The following is a 9,549-nucleotide window of genomic DNA, read 5'->3' as shown; positions in this document are numbered from 1 at the left end:
AGATGCAGGGGTTCCTGGTATTTATTGTGCAGCTATAATAAAGCAGAACCTTTGCAGCTCACAGAGCTTCCCCTCCCCCTTACCCCGAGAACCTACTGGCCTGGGACCAATCCTCCCATACATATGTATCTGGAGTTCATTTACAGTGGCAACAGGCCCTACTGCATTGATTCTCTCTCTCTCCCTCCCTCTCTCTCTCTGTCTCTCTCTCACATACACACATTCCACATGGACAGCAAGGTGCTCTGGCCCACCTGATACGGTTTGCATTTTTTTCACCCATCTCTTTGACACTACCCTAAAATCCTCAACTATGAAGATATCTTCTATAGTTTAGATCATTCCCCCTTTTGTTTGTGTAATTGAGACTTAAGGGTTTGATTATGTCTTTCAATGATAGCCTGGCCCCAGGGATTGTGTGGGATGCCTGTGGAATGCAAGATTTTCCATTTCTGGAGAAAATCTACAAAGGCCTTTCTTACGAAGTAGGGGCCATTATCTGTCTTGACTTGGTCAGGTAATCCAAGGGTGGCAAAGCATTGAAGCATATGGCTAATAGCATGTTTAGATGTTTCCCCAGCATGTGCCGATGCCCAGCAGTCACGGGAAAAGGTATCGACTGAAAGAAAGATATATTTAAGCTTTCCAAATGGAGAATAGTGTGTGATATCAACTTGCCAAAGATGATTACAGTGGAGTCCTTGAGGATTGCTTTCTATAGTTTCAGTGGTGATATAAGCCTCAGCTTCTACAACTATATCCTGACCTAGGAGGTTGGCTGTTAGGCTGGACACCACCAGAGGGCGCACCTCCCCACGGTTGCCATCAGGATCACTCCAGGGCTGCCAGTTGGCCATTTCCCAGGATATTGACTGTCCGGCCACACCAAGTAAAGGTGGACCAGGGACTAACTGCCATGAAGGAGGGATTTCTCTCTTTCTAATTAGTATTACACTGAGCCATAGAAGCCATTTTATCAGCCAAACTGTTTTCCTTTAGAGAGCCAGTGCAGTTGGCCCCAGTGGCATTTTTGGCTTTAGTCCCACAATCAGGGGCACGGTCCAGTGTGTAACAGGGCTGGGGATATCCCCTGGGGAAGTTTAACGGCTCACCCTGAAGGCTCAACTTGGATTTGTAATCCTTGGCCCAATAGCACCTCTTCTTACATTGGGGGCAGAGCGTGCAAGCAAATTAGGGGCTGGAGGAATTGCTGAGGCATTCTTGGCCTGGTTGGGGCACTCTCTTTTAAAATGGCCTTCTTTAGCACAGCCAAAGCAAGATCACCCCTTACTCTCTGAAGTCTGTTGAAGGACACAGACCAGGGCAGCCATGTCTTCATGGTGAGCAGCCTGCAAGGCTGATGCCATGGCTCTAGCTTGATGGAAGCTAAATCCCACATCTTTGGTATTTATAGTCCATTTACTCATAGAGTGATCTGTTAGTCCAGCGCAGGCCAACTTATGGTCACTCGTCATGCCTTCCCAGACCAGAATTTTAATGTACTGGTCACATAGGGGACCAGGTGGGAACTTTCTATGTATGCTATTTTCAGCCCTCTCTATAAAGGTGGCTTAGTCTTCACTAGCCTTTTGTGTGATTTCTGTGATGGGGTCTCAGATGGGCCTTCCTCTAGTTTCCTCCATGCGGCCATTCCCAAAGCCCACACCTGGTCCCGGTATGGATCAAGGATGGAAACTTGCTGGAGGCCTGTAGAAAATGCATCAGCAGTGCCCGAGAGCATGCTGAAGAAAAGTGGGACTGCGGCTGAGTGGCCTGATTCTGCTCAGCGTGAGTATGGCATTCATCCTGAAAGAAGGCACACCACTTTATATACAGGGGGTCAGCAAAATGGTTTTAGCAAGGTTTCTCCAATCTTGGGTGGTACACTGATAAGCCAAACCCTGGAGGATGGTTTCTGCCCAAGGGGAATTAGGTCCATCCTCTGACACAGCCTTTTTAAGGTCCTTTAGATCATAAGCCTCCCAGGGTTACCAAGCAGTCAGGCAATTACCACTGGGGTTAATGTGTACAGGGAAGAGGTTGGTTGTTTCTCCCTGGGGGTGCCATCCCCGTAGTAGGATGGAGGTGCAGAGGGGGTCTGAAAAGGATTTTCCTGAAAAGGATTTGTAGGGGGGTCTGGGGGTGTAGGACACTTAGAAGGCCAAGGAGGGCTTTCAACGTGGTCTAGGGATGGATACAAGGGCTCAGGCGAGCATGAGGGATTTGGGTTGGATGAGAACTGCCCCATAATTTATGAGGGTACACTCACCCACAGATTGATTGGCCTGTCAGCATTCTTCCATGGGAGATAGGCTCCACGTTGGGCGCCAGTGTGTCGGGCTCCCTAGCAGGTAGGGCTGTAGGAGAGCCGATACCACTGGTCTCTTCCTGAGGCTGAGTGGGATGGTGAGGGTCGACGACCCAGTGCCTCTCCTAGGCACCGGAGAAAAACCATACTGAGTCGAGAGACTTGTCAATGCAGGATCTCATTTTATTGTATCAAGCAGGCTCTTATATAGCATCAAGGTAGGGTGAGGGAGTCTTAGGATGGGGTGAGGATTAAGGGCCAATAATATTTCATCACATTAGTAGTAGCTGGGTGGAGGCAGTTTTAGGTCAGGCCTTGCTGAGTCACTCCTATGTGGAAGTCATATGCCAAAGACAGGTCGCCAAACTCTAGCTAGGCTCAGGAAGTTCCACTGGGCCTTGCATCTGGGCTTCTTTTGGCTCAACTGAGGAAGGAATGAAGAAAGGAAGATAGGGAGGAATGGAGGGAGGAAGGAAGGGAGGAAGGAATTAGGGAAGCCCCTGTCCCTTATAAAAATGCAATGTTGACTATCACCCCTACGGACAGGTAAGATCTCAAGCCACCTTTTTTAGATTTTCAGTCATCTTCAGTCTTGGAGAGTGCTAGGAAGATAGTGGAGGGGGGAGTGTAAAGTATGGTTAGGTTTAAGCCTACACCTGATATGTTTATCTTCCTTCCATGAGTGTTTGCCCAGCTCCTTCCTGGTCGGGTAGTGCCGAGGGAGGAACTAGGCCTGCTGGTTCCTCCCTAGGGATTGAGGGGATGATGAATATCGGACAACTCAGAAACCTCTCCTGGCCACCAGAGAAAAACCACACTGAGTCGGGAGACTTTTCAATGCAGGAACTCACAGAAACAACTCACTTTATTACTCTGAGCAGTTGCCTATATCATGTTGGGGATGAAGGTGGGGATTTTAGGATGGGGGCAGAGGTAAGGGCCCATAGTAAACTATTGAAATGGTAATTACAATTGCCATGCAGAGGTAGCAGGCCAGAAGCCATTAGGCGTCTTGCTGAGTCCTAGCTGGCCAGAGACAGGTCGCCAAACTTTAGCTAGGCTCAGGAAGTTCCACTAGGCCTCATGCCTGGGCCTTTCAGGGCCCAACAAGTGTTGTGTTAGGACACCGTGTATCTGCTTATGTACTAACATGGAGTATTCTACATACAGTAATGTATATATAAGATATTACTATTTATACATATAGATTAATTTAGAGTGGATATTATTATATATAATAAGGTACTGTAATATTTAATATAATAGCATATATATATATGTATATGTATAATTATAAGAGATGAGGAACAGGAGAGAGAAAGAGAGAGAATAGGCATGTCAGGGGCCCCAGCCACTGTAATCAAACTCTAGATACATGCACCACCTTGTGCATCTGGCTTATGTGGGTACCGGTGAATCAAGCCTGGTTCTTAACTGCTAAGCCACATCTCCAGCCCTAATTATATCATATACTCTGTGTGTGTGTGTGTGTGTGTGTGTGTGTGTGTGTGTGTGCTAGGGATCATACCAAAGGCCTTTCACATGTGAGGCAGGCGCTTTACCACTGGGCTGAATCTCCAGCCCTCAAAATGTGTTTTACTGATCATCATTAGTAACGGGCTATCAGGGTGGATGTCAGAAGAAGACTCTGGTTGCAACCCCTAGAACTGCTAGAAAACAAACAAATTAATAATAATAATAAAGATTATGATGATGATAACATGTAATGATTCATAATATTAAACAAAATGTTTGAAGACAATGATATTTCTTCTGCTCTCCACCAACAAAGATACCAGGAAAGGTAACCAGATCTGAGGTCACAATACTGCCCACCATGATAGCCCAATAATAAAACAGATTTAAAACATGCTAGTGCAGCTGGGCATGGTGGCAAACACCTTTAATCCCAGAACTTGGGTATCAGAGGGAGGAGGCTCACTGTGTCATCAAGGCCAGCCTGAGAATACATAGCCAGTCTGGCATAGAGACACTACCTCAAAACAAAACTAAACAAAACAAAAGTTTTAGTCCAATCAAAGCACTGTGTGTGTGTGTGTGTGTGTGTGTGTGTGTGTGTGTGTAAGTGCAGGCTCACATGTGTCATGGCTTGTCTGTGGAGGTCAGAGGACAACGTTGGGTTTCAGTCCTCACCATCACCTCAATGCAGGGTTTCTGTTTGCAATTGTTTAGCAGGCTATCTGGCCCCTGTGCTTCCTGGGGATGATGCTTAGATTATAGCATCTAACCTTATGTGGGATAACTTGAACTGAAGTACTCATTTTTGCCTGGTGAGCACTTTATCTACTTATTATCTATTTGCTATTTCTTCACATTGAAATTATTATTATTTTTAGTATTTTTATTTATTTATTTGCAATGTGAGAGAGAGAGAGAGAGAGAGAGAGAGAGAGAGAGAGAGAGAGAGAGAGAGAGGGATAGTGCGGTGAATCTGGGACACAGCCTGAAAGGAACAAGCGGTGCGCATCGGCTCGCCCCTTGCTGGGCACCTGCGCAGAGCTGCTCCTGCCCTGGTTGCGTCTATGGCTTTGATGCGGGGCTGGAGGAGCACCGCGGGTGGTGAACGCGGTGGAACGCGCCTGCTGCAGGAGCGCATGCGCAATGAGGCACGAGGACGCCGTGTGCAACGCGCGGACACGGAGGCAGGGAAGGTCCTCGCGCGTGCGCAGGCCGGCTCGGGAGAACAGGGAGGCGCGCGCAGCTCTTCGCGCCCCAACCGCCCCTTCCTCGCTGTGGAGGTTCCAGCGCCAGCACCCAGCCCTCGGCCGTCACCCACCTCGTCTTCGACGTGGACGGGGTACTTCTGGGTGAGCAGCTTCCAGCGAAATCTGTCTCGGGAGAGGGGTCTGACAACGAGTACCCTCGGCCCAGAATCCGGGCAGCGGCCGGCACCTGCCATCCCACGTCCACGCTGACTGAAGGGTGCGCTGGCAGCCTCGGCCCTGCGCGCCCGCTTCCGGTGGGACAGGGCACGTGGGCTCGCAGTCCCTTTGCTGTCATTTGGCCCATGGGCACTGACCACCCCTGCCTTGGCTGCGCCCTTCTTCCCCCTCCCAACCCTCCCGTGCCTCAGTTTCCTTGTCTGCAAAACAATTTTCAGGGTTACCTGCCCCCTATGCACCTCCACCGCTCCCTCCTATCCCACCCGTGCCTCAGTTTCTCTGTCTGCATAACGTCCAGGCCCACCTACGCCCCATCGCCCCCACGTCCCTCCCTCCTTCCCTCCCAATTCACCCGTGCCTCAATTTCCCCTTCTGCAGAATAACCTGAAGGGTTACTTTTTCCACCTTCTCCCCCATCCCTCTCTCCTTCCTAACCCACGAGTGCCTGCAAAACAATCGCTGGGTTTACCTGTCCGCCTGCTCCACAGCACCTGTGATGTTGCCTGGCACTGTCATAACATGTCAACACTTTGCCCCATCATCTTACAATATTTGGGGGGAGAGAGAGGGGGAAAGGGAGAGGGAGGGGGAGAGGGAGGGGAAGGGAGGGAGGGAGGGAGGGAGCGAGCTAGCGAGCGAGAGAGACAGAGAGAGACAGAGACAGAGACTGAGACTATATGGGAATGAGAATGAGCGCATTAGAGCCTCCAGCTGCTCCAATTCTAGATTCATCCCCCACTTTGTGCATCTGGCTTTTCATGGGAACTGGGGAACCAAACCCTGTCATTAGGCTTTGCAGGCAAGCATCTTAACCACTGAGCCATCTCTCTCCAGACATTTTTTTTTTTCTAAATAGGCCTGGGCTTACTATATAATCCCAGGCTGACTTGCAGCTCAAAATCCTTCTGCCTCTGTCTCCTAAAGGCTGGGATTACAGGTATGTGCAAACCACATCCTAGCTAAGCCAAAATAATTTTTCTTTGAATTTGAAAATAGGTGGGCACATCAAATAAAGCTTACAGGGCAGGTGGAATATTGAAACTCTAGTTAGAATAGGGCCTTATAGGGCAAGAGAGATAGCTTTGTGGTTAAGGCATTTGCCTGAAAAGCCTTAGGACCTAGGGTCAATTCCCCAGCACCCACATAAACCAGATGCACAAGGGGGCACATGCATCTGGAGTTTGTTTGTAGTAGCTAGAGACCCTGATGTGCCCATTCTCTACCTCCCTCCCCTTCCTTCTCTCTTTCTCCCTCAAAGAGGATAGGTAAATATTTATATTTATTTTTATTTATTTCCTTGAGAGAGGGAGAGAGATTGGGTATGCCATGGCTTTTAGCCACTGTAAATGAACTCCAGACGCATGTGTCATCTTGTGCTTACTTGGGTCCTGGGGAGCTGAACCTGGGTCCTTTGGCCTTGTAGGCAAATGCCTTAACTGCTAAGCCATTTCTCCAGCCACACACGTGTGTGTGTGTGTGTGTGTGTGTGTGTGTGTGTGTGTGTGTGTGTGCGTGCTGGGGATCATACCAAAGGCCTTTCACATGTGAGGCAGGCGCTTTACCACTGGGCTGAATCTCCAGCCCTCAAAATGTGTTTTACTGATCATCATTAGTAACAGGCTATCAGGGTGGATGTCAGCAGAAGACTCTGGTTGCAACCCCTAGAACTGCTAGAAAACAAACAAATTAATAATAATAATAAAGATTATGATGATGATAACATGTCATGATTCATAATATTAAACAAAATGTTTGAAGACAATGATATTTCCTCTGCTCTCCCCCAACAAAGTTACCAGGAAAGGTAACCAGATCTGAGGTCACAATACTGCACACACACACACACACACACACATACAAACATACATACATACATACATACATTGTTTTTCAAGAAATGGGCCTTGTTAAGTTGCCTTAACTATTCTGTCAAGAACCCATCAGAAATAGACAGCATTTGAATTTCTCTTTCAAGAAAGTATCCTTACTGTCTATGGAAAGGAAGGCTGAGAGACTCCTGAGTGGATATAACTTAAATGTGGAGGGGAAAAAATTACTATCTACAATAGCTTTCTTTATTTTCCATCCATCCCATCCCACACCTAAGGTCACCTGAAAGGCTCTTAAATGGCTGATCTCAGCAGCTCTTTGGACCACACTCCTAAAAAGAGGTATCTATTTATATCTATGCTTGCAAAACCTCTGGATCATATAATCATAATGCAAAAAAGAAAAAAAAGTCCCTCTTCCAACTTTGAACAGAGCCCAAGGGAGGAAGAGGGGACACTGAGTACATTTCCACAGCAACATTGTCAGCCTGTGTTCATTAATTCCCTTTAGACTTGCAAATACCCCACCATCATGTGCCTCCCCTCCCCATTCATTGAGATTGCTTCCTTCTCAGTGTAGCTGAGAATGGCTCATAAGAGGAAATCAACTTGGGGTTCAGGAGAGGTAGCTTGAGGGCCCATAGGAAGTGGCTCTGAGTGGATGAGTGTGGCAGGGGCTGAGAAGACAGGGGAAATGAGAGGAGAGAAGGCAAACTGTAGGATGGGGTTATAGGAAAGGTTGAGAAAAGCATCTGTCCCAGGTTTTTCTCTAATTTATTGGCAGGTGGAGGGGATGAACACACACAATGGGGCTCTGGACACTGCAAACAAAAGTTTCTTTCAGCTTATGGTGACATTCTTTTTGTTGTTGTTGTTTAGAAATAGGATCTCATTCTAGGCCAAGGTGACCTGGAATTCACTATGTAATGTTAGGCTGCCTTGAACTCAGGGAGATCCTCCTACCTCTGCCTCCCAAGTGCTAAGATTAAAAGTGTGTGCAACTACCATCTCTGCAGCTCTATAGTGACATTTTTTTTTTTGAGAGAGAGAGAGAGAACAAAAGAAAGAGAGAGAGAGAGAGAGAGGCAGATAGAGAAAGAGAATGGGCCCGCCAGGGCCTCCAGTCACTGCAAACGAACTCTACATGTATGTGTACCAAATTAGAGAGAGAAAGAGATAGAGAGAGGGAGAAAGAATGGGTGTGCCAGAGCCTCCAGTCACTGCAAATGAACTCCAGATATATTCAATACCTTGTGCATCTGACTTTATGTGGATACTGGGGATTGAACCTAGGTCCTTAGACTTTGCAGGCAAGCACCTTAACAACTTTTTGTTGTTATTTTTGAAATATGTAGGTGTTCATATGCATGTGGGCACACATGTGTGTTTTATGGTGCTGTGTACAGGTAAACGTGGCAGCCAGAAGTCAAAGTCAGGTGCAGACTTCATTTACTGTCCACATTATTCTTTGAGACAAGGTCTCTCACAGACCCTGTAGCTCACTGATCCAGCTGGACTAGTTGACCAACTAGCCCAGGGAGCCTTCTCTCTCCACCTCCCCAGTTCTGGGATTCTGATATTTGCCATCACACACAGCTTTTATGTGAGTGCTGGTGATTCAAACTCAGGTCTTCATACTTGCCTGGACAGCATTTAAATTACTAAGCCAGATGTGGAGAAATGGCTTAGTGGTTAAGGTGCTTGCCTGCAAAGCCAAAGAACCCATTTTCCAATACTCACCACCCACACACATAAGCCAGATGCACAAGGTGACACATGCATCTGGAGTTTGTTTGCAATGGCTAGAGGTCCTAGTGTGTCCATTTATTCTCTTTCTCACTCTGCCAGATGTGGTGGCACACACCTTTAATCTTGGCAGAGGTAGGAAGATTGCTGTGAGTTTGAGTACAGCCTTAGACTACATAGTGAATTCCAGTTCAGCCTGGGGTAGAGTGAAGCCACACCTTGGGAAAAAAATGCTTAAAGAAGTTATGTTTATAGAAAATAAATAAATAGGTGTTGGACCTCAGAAATCAAGCAATGGTGGCCAATGCATCTGGAGTTTATTGGCAGCCTTCATGTACGCATTCTTTCTCTTTGTATATATCTACTTCTTTCTCTGTGTTGCGCTCTCTCTTTCTCTCTTTCTCTCTCAAATAAATAATAAAATTACATTTAAAAAACAATGATCTGGGGATAGTGCACACCTTTAGTCCGTAGGGCTCTGGAGCATGGACAGGTGCACTCCACTGTCAATGGCTGGCCTGGGAAGTTGGCAGTGGAGGTGGTGGTGGTCAGGAACCTGTCCAGTCCTCCACCATGAAGGTGGGTAAGGCTGATATAGACTCTGGGGGTAGGTCGTATCCCAGCATGAGGTGGAGACACCCTGAGGGCAGGGGCTACAGAGGAGGCCCTGGGATCAGCGGGTTGAGGATCTGTGAACCATGGCACCTAGCTCCAATAAATAAAATAAAATAAAACAAAATAATATACAACGAATTTCTGGGGA

Source organism: Jaculus jaculus, unplaced genomic scaffold (assembly GCF_020740685.1).
Source record: "Jaculus jaculus isolate mJacJac1 unplaced genomic scaffold, mJacJac1.mat.Y.cur mat_scaffold_50_1_766167_arrow_ctg1, whole genome shotgun sequence".
NCBI lineage: Eukaryota > Metazoa > Chordata > Mammalia > Rodentia > Dipodidae > Jaculus > Jaculus jaculus.
Note: the sequence above shows the minus strand (reverse complement) of the source record.